Here is a 12,681-nt window from a genome sequence, read left to right as displayed (position 1 = left end):
TAATCACCACTGTAAAATAATCACCACTGTAGAAATAATCACCACTGTATAAATAATCACCACTGCATAAATAATCACCGCTGTATAAATAATCACCACTGTATAAACAATCACCACTGTATAAATAATCACCACTGCATAAATAATCACCACTGTATAAATAATCACCACTGCATAAATAATCACCACTGTATAAATAATCACCACTGCATAAATAATCACCACTGCATAAATAATCACCACTGTATAAATAGTCACCACTGTATAAATAATCACCACTGTATAAATAATCACCACTGCATAAATAATCACCACTGTATAAATAATTGCCACTTTATAAATAATCACCACTGCATAAATAATCACCACTGTATAAATAATCACCACTGTATAAATAATCACCACTGTATAAATAATCACCACTGCATAAATAGTCACCACTGTATAAATAATCACCACTGCATAAATAATCACCACTGTATAAATAATCACCACTGCATAAATAATCACCACTGTATAAATAGTCACCACTGTATAAATAATCACCACTGTATAAATAATCACCACTGCATAAATAATCACCACTGTATAAATAATCACCACTGTATAAATAATCACCACTGTATAAATAATCACCACTGTAAAAATAATCACCACTGTATAAATAATCACCACTGCATAAATAATCACCACTGTAAAATAATCACCACTGTAAAAATAATCACCACTGTATAAATAATCGCCACTGTATAAATAATCACCACTGTAGAAATAATCACCACTGTAGAAATAATCACCACTGTATAAATAATCACCACTGCATAAATAATCACCGCTGTATAAATAATCACCACTGTATAAACAATCACCACTGTATAAATAATCACCACTGCATAAATAATCACCACTGTATAAATAATCACCACTGCATAAATAATCACCACTGTATAAATAATCACCACTGCATAAATAATCACCACTGCATAAATAATCACCACTGTATAAATAATCACCACTGTATAAATAATCACCACTGTAAAATAATCACCACTGTAAAAATAATCACCACTGTATAAATAATCAGCACTGTATAAATAATCAGCACTGCATAAATAATCACCACTGCATAAATAATCACCACTGTATAAATAATCACCACTGTATAAATAATCACCACTGCATAAATAGTCACCTCTGCATAAATAATCACCACTGTAAAATAATCACCACTGTATAAATAATCACCACTGTATAAATAGTCACCACTGCATAAATAATCACCACTGCATAAACAATCACCACTGTATAAATATTCACCACTGCATAAATAATCACCACTGTATAAATAATCACCACTGCATAAATAATCACCACTGTAAAATAATCACCACTGTAAAATAATCACCACTGTATAAATAATCACCACTGCATAAATAATCACAATTGTATAAATAATCACCACTGTATATATAATCACCACTGTAAAATAGTCACCACTGCATAAATAATCACCACTGTATAAATAATCACCACTGTAAAATAATCACCACTGTATAAATAATCACCACTGTATAAATAATCACCACTGTAAAATAATCACCACTGTAAAAATAATCACCACTGTATAAATAATCACCACTGTATAAATAATCACCACTGCATAAATAATCACCACTGCATAAATAATCACCACTGTATAAATAATCGCCACTGTATAAATAATCACCACTGCATAAATAGTCACCTCTGCATAAATAATCACCACTGTAAAATAATCACCACTGTATAAATAATCACAACTGTATAAATAGTCACCACTGCATAAATAATCACCACTGCATAAACAATCACCACTGTATAAATAATCACCAATGTATAAATAATCACAACTGCATAAATAATCGCCACTGTATAAATAATCACCACTGCATAAATAATCACCACTGCATAAATAGTCACCACTGTAAAATAATCACCACTGTATAAATAATCACCACTGTATAAATAGTCACCACTGCATAAATAATCACCAATGCATAAACAATCACCACTGTATAAATAATCACCACTGTATAAATAATCACAACTGCATAAATAATCACCACTATATAAATAATCACCACTGCATAAATAATCACCACTGCATAAATAGTCACCACTGCATAAATAATCACCACTGTATAAATAATCACCACTGTATAAATAATCACCACTGCATAAATAGTCACCACTGCATAAATAATCACCACTGCATAAATAATCACCACTGTAAAATAGTCACCACTGTATAAATAATCACCACTGTATAAATAATCACCACTGCATAAATAATCACCACTGCATAAATAGTCACCACTGTATAAATAATCACCACTGTATAAATAATCACCACTGCATAAATAATAACCACTGCATAAATAATCACCACTGTAAAATAATCACCACTGCATAAATAATAACCACTGCATAAATAGTCACCACTGTATAAGTAATCACCACTGTATAAATAATCGCCACTGCATAAATAGTCACCACTGCATAAATAATCACCACTGTATAAATAATCACCACTTTATAAATAATCGCCACTGCATAAATAATCACCACTGCATAAATAATCACCACTGCATAAATAATCACCACTGCATAAATAATCACCACTGCATTAATAATCACCACTGTATAAATAATCACACTGTATAAATAATCACCACTGTATAAATAATCACCACTGCATAAATAGTCACCACTGCATAAATAATCACCACTGTATAAATAATCACCACTGCATAAATAGTCATCACTTCATAAATAATCACCACTGTATAAATAATCACCACTGCATAAATAATCACCACTGTAAAATAATCACCACTGTATAAATATTCACCACTGTATAAATAATCACCACTGTATAAATAATCACAACTGCATAAATAATAACCACTGTATAAATAATCACCACTGCATAAATAATCACCACTGTAAAATAATCACCACTGTATAAATATTCACCACTGCATAAATAATCACCACTGCATAAATAATCTCCACTGCATAAATAATCACCACTGTATAAATAGTCACCACTTCATAAAAAATCACCACTGCATAAATAATCACCACTGTATAAATAATCACCACTGTATAAATAATCACCACTGTATAAATAATCACCACTGCATAAATAATCACCACTGTATAAATAATCGCCACTTTATAAATAATCACCACTGCATAAATAATCACCACTGTATAAATAATCACCACTGCATAAATAATCACCACTGTATAAATAATCACCACTGTAAAATAGTCACCACTGTATAAATAATCACCACTGTATAAATAATCACCACTGTATAAATAATCACCACTGTATAAATAGTCACCACTGTATAAATAATCACCACTGTATAAATAATCACCACTGTAAATTTAATCACCACTGCATAAATAATCACCACTGTATAAATAATCACCACTGCATAAATAATCACCACTGTATAAATAGTCACCACTGTATAAATAATCACCACTGTATAAATAATCACCACTGTATAAATAATCACCACTGTAAAATAGTCACCACTGTATAAATAATCACCACTGTACAAATAATCACCACTGCATAAATAATCACCACTGCATAAATAATCACCACTGTAAAATAGTCACCACTGTATAAATAATCACCACTGTATAAATAATCACCACTGTAAAATAATCCCCATCACCATAAAATTCAGAATATTAGGATTATAGTACGGTGGTACAGTGTAGTGCAGAGTAGTACTGCAAGGGTGCAATAACAAGTGGAAAATGGAGGCCTTCATCATTTCAAAACTGAAAACTGAAGTAATGTTGTCCCACCTCGGTTCATCTTCATATGACATTTCTTTCTCCCCCTGAAATAAAAGAGAATGAGAATAAACATTAACAGGAATGTATCTGTATTTTGAACTAAAGTTATGTACAGTGGGGAGAAAAAGTATTTAGTCAGCCACCAATTGTGCATGTTCTCCCACTTAAAAAGATGAGAGAGGCCTGTAATTTTCATCATAGGTACACGTCAACTATGACAGACAAAATGAGAAAAGAAAATCCAGAAAATCACATTGTTCGATTTTAATGAATTTATTTGCAAATTATGGTGGAAAATAAGTATTTGGTCAATAACAAAAGTTTCTCAATACTTTGTTATATACCCTTTGTTGGCAATGACACAGGTCAAACGTTTTCTGTAAGTCTTCACAAGGTTTTCACACACTGTTGCTGGTATTTTGGCCCATTCCTCCATGCAGATCTCCTCTAGAGCAGTGATGTTTTGGGGCTGTCGCTGGGCAACACAGACTTTCAACTCCCTCCAAAGATTTTCTATGGGGTTGAGATCTGGAGACTGGCTAGGCACCCCTACAGGACCTTGAAATGCTTCATACGAAGCCACTCCTTCGTTGCCCGGGCGGTGTGTTTGGGATCATTGTCATGCTGAAAGACCCAGCCATGTTTCATCTTCAATGCCCTTGCTGATGGAAGGAGGTTTTCACTCAAAATCTCACAATTCATGGCCCCATTCATTCTTTCCTTTACACGGATCAGTCGTCCTGGTCCCTTTGCAGAAAAACAGCCCCAAAGCATGATGTTTCCACCCCCATGCTTCACAGTAGGTATGGTGTTCTTTGGATGCAAACACAACGAGTTGAGTTTTTACCAAAAAAGTTATATTTTGGTTTCATCTGACCATATGACATTCTCCCAATCCTCTTCTGGATCATCCAAATGCACTCTAGCAAACTTCAGACGGGCCTGGACATGTACTTGCTTAAGCAGGGGGACATGTCTGGCACTGCAGGATTTGAGTCCCTGGCAGCGTAGTGTGCTACTGATGGTAGGCTTTGTTACTTTGGTCCCAGCTCTCTGCAGGTCATTCACTAGGTCCCCCCGTATGGTTCTGGGATTTTTGCTCACCGTTCTTGTGATCATTTTGACCCCACGGGGTGAGATCTTGCGTGGAGCCCCAGATCGAGGGAGATTATCAGTGGTCTTGTATGTCTTCCATTTCCTAATAATTGCTCCAACAGTTGATTTCTTCAAACCAAGCTGCTTACCTATTGCAGATTCAGTCTTCCCAGCCTGGTGCAGTTCTACAATTTTGTTTCTGGTGTCCTTTGACACTTCTTTGGTCTTGGCCATAGTGGAGTTTGGAGTGACTGTTTGAGGTTGTGGACAGGTGTCTTTTATACTGATAACAAGTTCAAACAGGTGCCATTAATACAGGTAACGAGTGGAGGACAGAGGAGCCTCTTAAAGTAGAAGTTACAGGTCTGTGAGAGCCAGAAATCTTGCTTGTTTGTAGGTGACCAAATACTTATTTTCCACCATAATTTGCAAATAAATTCATTAAAAATCCTACAATGTGATTTTCTGGATTTTCTTTCTCAATTTGTCTGTCATAGTTGACGTGTACCTATGATGAAAATTACAGGCCTCTCTCATCTTTTTAAGTGGGAGAACTTGCACAATTGGTGGCTGACTAAATACTTTTTTCCCCACTGTATATTCCCCTTCATTACTTTCCAACCCCGCCACCCTTTCCCTACTTGGGGTAAACTAGTGAACAACAATGCCCAGGCCTCTACTTCCAGTTTATACTTACTATCTACATTTTATGGACACAGTCAATTTTACAATAATTATATTTTTATTTGTTTCTTTCTCCTGAACTTCTTCTACTCTTCAACCTCTCCGATCATTTTCATGATGTCCATCCGGTTTGCTTCTATATGCCATATCTTTCTAACTGTGCTCTTTCCCAAAAGCTCCCAACATACAACCTATATACTTATTATGGACACAGTATTCTTACATTATTAGTTATCTTGTTATTATTTTGTTGTTAGTTATTATTAGTCCCATCCTTCAACTCCATTGTTATATGTTAGTATTTTTTGCTGATAGAGGATTGTCTTATGTGACTTAGTCATAAGTATGGGCGTACAGACTTCTGAGCTTTTTAGGTGCGACCTCAGTATGTGACATCCTGTTTTCACAATCTACAGGAATTTAAATGGTTGGAAACATGCAGGAAGGAACAGACAATGGTGGCATCGTCAGCTATCTTAATCTGCACAAGCTAAATCAGCTTTTACACACCATGTTCCGTCCCTGTTTCCACCCATCTGCTAATCTGTTCCATCCCTGTTTCCACCCATCTGCTAAACTGTTCCGTTCCTGTTTCCACCCATCTGCTAAACTGTTCAAGCCCTGTCTCCACCCATCTGCTAAACTGTTCCACCCGTGTCCACCCATCTGCTAAACTGTTCCGTCCCTGTTTCCACCCATCTGCTAAACTGTTCCGTCCCTGTTTCCACCCATCTGCTAAACTGTTCCGTCCCTGTTTCAACCCATCTGCTAAACTGTTCTCCCCCTTTTTCCACCCATCTGCTAAACTGTCACATAGACAAAATAGGTTGTACTTTTTCTAGAAGAGGAGAGAGACAACTCTGATTATTGGGCTTTCCTAACGATGCACTGTTGAGTGGTTGTTATTGATTGATTCTATTTTGCAAATCTTATAATAAAGTTGTTTTGAAGAATACAGTCTCTCTCCTTTTGGTTAGAATTACCACGTCAATTGGCGACGATGATGGGATGCTAACTCCGCTTGCTGATTGCTCTCGGGAGACCGAGGTTAAACTGCGCGCTCAATTAGACGTGGCTCAGGGTAGCCCACACTCCGACTAAAACGGAGCAGAGAGGGACCCGCCTCGGACCTGCCGGAAGTGTCAGTGAGTGGATACGTCATTCCGGACAGATAAGATAAATTACCACGACAGCTGTTATTGTGAAGTGGAAGCAACAACAGCTCAGCCGCAAAGTGGTAGCATCGGCTGGAGTGGTGTAAAGCTTGCCGCCATTGGACTCTGGAGCAGTGGAAACACGTTCTCTGGAATGATGAATCACGCTTTACCATCTGGCAGTCTGACGGACAAATCTGGGTTTGGCGGATGCCAGGAGAACGCTACCTGCCCCAATGCATAGTGCCAAGTGTAACATTTGGTGGAGGAGGAATAATGGTTTGGGGCTGTTTTTCATGGTTCGGGCTAGGCCCCTTAGTTCCAGTGAAGGGAAATCTTAACTCTACAGAATACAATTACATTCTAGACGATTCTGTGTTTCCAACATGGTGGCAAAAGTTTGGGGAAGGCCCTTTCCTGTTTCTGCATGACAATGCACCCATGCACAAAGCGAGGGCCATACAGAAATGGTTTGTCAAGATCGTTGTGAAAGATCTTGACTGGCCTGCACAGAACCCTGACCTCAAACATATCGAACACTTTTGGGAAGAATTGGAATGCTGACAGCGAGCCAGGCCTAATCGGCCAACATCAGTGTCCGACCTCACTAATGCTTTTGTGACTGAATGGAAGCAAGTCGCCGCAAAAATGATCCAACATCTAGTGGAAAGCCTTCCCAGAAGAGTGGAGGCTGTTATAGCAGCAAATGGGGGGACCAACTCCATATTAATGCCCATGATTTTGGAATGAGATGTTCGACGAGCAGGTGTCCACATACTTCTGGTCATGTACTGTCATAGTTTTCTCCCCAAATAAAAGCCTAAAACGTTCTAATCATTACGTCATCATTCAACTAAAACCAAACTTAATTTACACTAAATGTTTTACAAAAGTGAATTGTGCATCTATTTATCTGAAACCCACCGTTTAATAAATTATATTTTCTCTTGCGACATATTCATAAACTCGCAATAATTATTATTTTGATGGAAAACCGAATTTAGCTTCTTAGCCTACGTCGTTGCTAATTCCGTCGATATTCCTTCTTAATTCGCTCAATAGCATGATGAAAAAATAGTTTATTGGATAAACAACTCCTCTCTTGCTGCGAACAAAACATTTTATTTTATCACATTTGACCACTTTTCAGGCCTTGTTGGAGGGTTTTGAGAGGTCATTGGGCTAGACATTTTTGCTAGACGTGGCAACCCTGCTATCAACGTTATTACTTTGGATTGTGAGGCAGTTATGTCACATATTTCATCACAAATAACTACACTCAGACTGGCTTACTACACTTTAATACAGTCTCCTACTAGAATACCACAGTACAGTGCCTTCAGAAGGTGACCTTGACTTAATCCACATGTTGTTGTGTTACAGCCTGAATTCAAAATGGATTAAATGACAAAGTGAAAACACGTTTTTAGACATTTTTGCAAATTGATTGAAAATGAAATACAGAAATAGCTTTCCACACCTGGATTGTGCAACATTTGCCCATTATTCTTTCCAAAATCCTTCACGCTCTGTCAAATTGGTTGTTGATCATTGCTAGACAACCATTTTCAGGTCTTGCCATAGATTTCAGTCAAAACTGTAACTCGTCCACTCAGGAACATTCACTGTCTTCTTGGTAAACAACTCCAGTGTAGATTTGGCCTTGCGTTTTAGGTTTTTGCCCTGCTGAAAGGTGAATTCATCTTCCAGTATGGAAAATGTATGCACTCACTAACTGTAAGTCGCTCTGGATAAGAGCGTCTGCTAAATGACTAAAATGTAAAATGTAAATGAGAATAAACCAGGTTTTCCTCTAGGATTTTGCCTGTGCTCAGCTCCATTCCATTTCTTTTTTTATCCTGAAAAACTCCCCATTCCTTAACGATTACAAGCATACCCATAACATGATGCAGCCAACACTATTCTTGAAAATATGGAGAGTGGTACTCAGTAATGTGTTGTATTGGATTTGCCCCAAACATAACACTTTGTAAACAGGACAAAAAGTGAATTGCTATCCCACATTTTTTGCAGTATTACTTTAGTGCCTTGTGGCAAACAGGATGCATGTTTTGGAATGTTTTCATTCTGTACAGGCTTCCTTCTTTTCACTCTGTCAATTAGGTTAGTATTGTGGAGTAACTACAATGTTGTTGATCCATCCTCAGTTTTCTCTTATCACAGCCATGAAACTCTGTAACTGTTTTAAAGTCACCATTGGCCTCATGGTGAGATCTCTGAGCAGTTTCCTTCCTCTCCGGCAACTAAGTTAGGAAGGATACCTGTATCTTTGTAGTGACTGTGTGTACAGTGCCTTGCAAAAGTATTCATCCCCCTTGGCGTTTTTCCTATTTTGTTGCATTACAACCTGTCATTTAATTGATTTTTATTTGGATTTCATGTAATGGACATACACAAAATAGTCCAAATTGGTGAAGTGAAATGAAAAAAAATTACTTGTTTCAAAAAATTCTTTACAATAAATAACCGAAAAGTGGTGCGTGCATATGTATTCACCCCCTTTGCTATGAAGCCCCTAAATAAGATCTGGTGCAACCAATTACCTTCAGAAGTCACATAATTAGTTAAATAAGTCCACCTGTGTGCAATCTAAGTGTCACATGATCTCAATATATATACACCTGTTCTGAAAGGACCCAGAGTCTACAACACCACTAAGCAAGGGGCACCACCAAGCAAGCGGCACCATGAAGACCAAGGAGCTCTCCAAACAGGTCAGGGACAAAGTTGTGGAGAAGTACAGATCAGGGTTGGGTTTTTAGAAAAAGTCTGAAACCTTGAACATCCCACGGAGCATCATTAAATCTATTATTTAAAAATGGAAAGAATATGGCACCACAACAAACCTGCCAAGTTAGGGTCACCCACCAAAACTCACGGACCAGGCAAGGAGGGCATTCATCAGAGAGGCAACAAAGAGACCAAAGATAACCCTGAAGGAGCTGCAAAGCTCCACAGCGGAGATTGGAGTATCTGTCCATAGGACCACTTTAAACTGTACACTCCACAAAGCTGGGCTTTATGGAAGAGTGGCCAGCAAAAAGCCTTTGCTTGAAGAAACAAATAAGCAAACACGTTTGGTGTTCGCCAAAGGGCATGTGGGAGACTCCCCAAAAATATGGAAGAAGGTAATTTGGTCAGATGAGACTAAAATTGAGCTTTTTGGCTATCAAGGAAAACGCTATGTCTGGGGCAAACCCAACACCTCTCATCACCCCGAGAACACCATCCCCACAGTGAAGCATGTTGGTGGCAGCATCATGCTGTTTGGATGTTTTTCATTGGCAGGGACTGGGAAACTGGTCAGAATTGAAGGAATGATGGATGGCGCTAAATACAGGGAAATTATTGAGTGAAACCTGTTTCAGTCTTCCAGAGATTTGAGACTGGGATGGAGGTTCATCTTCCAGCAGGACAATGACCCTAAGCATACTGCTAAAGCAGCACTCGAGTGGTTTAAGGGGAAACATTTAAATGTCTTGGAATGGCCTAGTCAAAGCCCAGACCTCAATCCAATTGAGAATCTGTGGTATGACTTAAAGATTGCTGTACACCAGCGGAACCCATCCAACTTGAAGGAGCCAGAGCAGTTTTGCCTTTAAGAATGGGCAAAATTCCCAGTGGCTAGATGTCCCAAGCTTATAGATAATTTGATTTACTCAGCATGCCTACCACTTTGAAGATGCAAAATATTTTCTAAAAAAAAGAAAGAAGACAAAAAATAAAAATAAAAATTGAACTTGCATAACTATTCACCCCCCAAAGTCAATACTTTGTAGTGCCACCTTTTGCAGCAATTACAGCAATTACAGCTGCAATTCTCTTGGGGTATGTCTCTTCAAAGTGGTAGGCATGTTGTAAATTATACAAACCCCCCAAAAAATAAATACATTTTAATTTCAGGTTGTAAGGTAAGAAAATAGGAAAAATACCAAGGGGGATGAATACTTTCGCAAACCACTGTATGGACGAATTTCTTTCAATGCAATATTTTCCAGACCAGTATGTCAAAAAACTGACCAATAAACAATTATGTGGGCGTGGTCTGGCACATAAAGGCATATACATCAGACACAGATATTTGTAATGTAACCAAAGTTGGTACACATGTTCCAGTGGTGTAAAGTAATTAAGTGTAAATACTTAAGTAGTTTTTTGGGGTATCTGTACTTTACATTACTATTTATATTTTTGACTACTTTTCCTTTTACTTCACTACATTCCTAAACAAAATTATGTACTTTTTACTCCATACATTTTCCCTGACACCCAAAAGTATTAAAACGCTTATCAAGAGAACTTCCCTGGTCATCACTACTGCCTCTGATCTGAGCGGGAACTGTGCTTCAGTAGAGGTAGGGGGGCTAGCAGGCCAGAGGTGGATGAACGTAGTGCCCTCGTTTTTTATTTATTTATTTTATTTCACCTTTATTTAACCAGGTAAGCCAGTTGAGAACAAGTTCTCATTTACAACTGCGACCTGGCCAAGATAAAGCAAAGCAGTGCGATAAAAACAACAACACAGAGTTACATATGGGGTAAAAAAAACATAAGGTCATAAAATACAACAGAAAATATATATACAGTGTGTACAAATGTAGCAAGTTATGGAGGTAAGGCAATAAATAGGCTATAGTGCAAAATAATTACAATTAGTATTAACACTGGAATGCTAGATGTGCAAGAGATTTTGTGCAAATAGAGATACTGGGGTGCAAAAGAGCAAAATAAATAACAAAATAGGGATGAGGTAGTTGGGTGGGCTAATTTCAGATGGGCTGTGTACATGTGCAGTGATCGATAAGGTGCTCTGACAACTGATGCTTAAAGTTAGTGAGGGAGATAAGAGAGTTTGGGTGTAGGATCAGAGCCTGAAGGTAAGGAGGTGCCGTTCCCCTCAGAGCTCCGTAGGCAAGCACCATGGTCTTGTAGCAGATGCGAGCTTCAACTGGAAGCCAGTGGAGTGTGCGGAGGAGCGGGGTGACATGAGAGAACTTGGGAAGGTTGAACACCAGACGGGCTGCAGCGTTCTGGATACTTAAGTATATTTAAAACCAAATGCTTTTACTCAAGTATGATTTTACTGGGTGACTTTCATTTTTACTTTAGTCTTTTTCTATTAGGGTATCTTTACTTTTACTCAAGTATGACAATTGGGTGCTTTTTCCTCCACTGCATGTTCCAAACCCTGTCAAAACTCAACATATGCAAGCACATTCAGATTGACCACACGGTGGCGCTACCACAGGCACATATTTACAGTGGGGAAAAAAGGATTTAGTCAGCCACCAATTGTGCAAGTTCTCCCACTTAAAAAGATGAGAGAGGCCTGTAATTGTCATCATAGGTACACGTCAACTATGACAGACAAATTGAGAAAAAAAATCCAGAAAATCACATTGTAGGATTTTTAATGAATTTATTTGCAAATTATGGTGGAAAATAAGTATTTGGTCACCTACAAACAAGCAAGATTTCTGTCTCTCACAGACCTCTAACTTCCTTTTTAAGAGGCTACTCTGTCCTCCACTCGTTACCTGTATTAATGGCACCTGTTTGAACTTGTTATCAGTATAAAAGACACATGTCCACAACCTCAAACAGTCACACTCCAAACTCCACTATGGCCAAGACCAAAGAGCTGTCAAAGGACACCAGAAACAAAATTGTAGACCTGCACCAGGCTGGGAAGACTGAATCTGCAATAGGAAAGCAGCTTGGTTTGAAGAAATCAACTGTGGGAGCAATTATTAGGAAATGGAAGACATACAAGACCACTGATAATCTCCCTCGATCTGGGGCTCCACGCAAGATCTCACCCTGTGGGGTTAAAATGATCACAAGAACGGTGAGCAAAAATCCC

The sequence above is a fragment of the Coregonus lavaretus genome, assembly GCF_964263955.1.
Source record: "Coregonus lavaretus genome assembly, chromosome: 16".
NCBI classification, from domain to species: Eukaryota; Metazoa; Chordata; class Actinopteri; order Salmoniformes; family Salmonidae; genus Coregonus; species Coregonus lavaretus.
Note: the sequence above shows the minus strand (reverse complement) of the source record.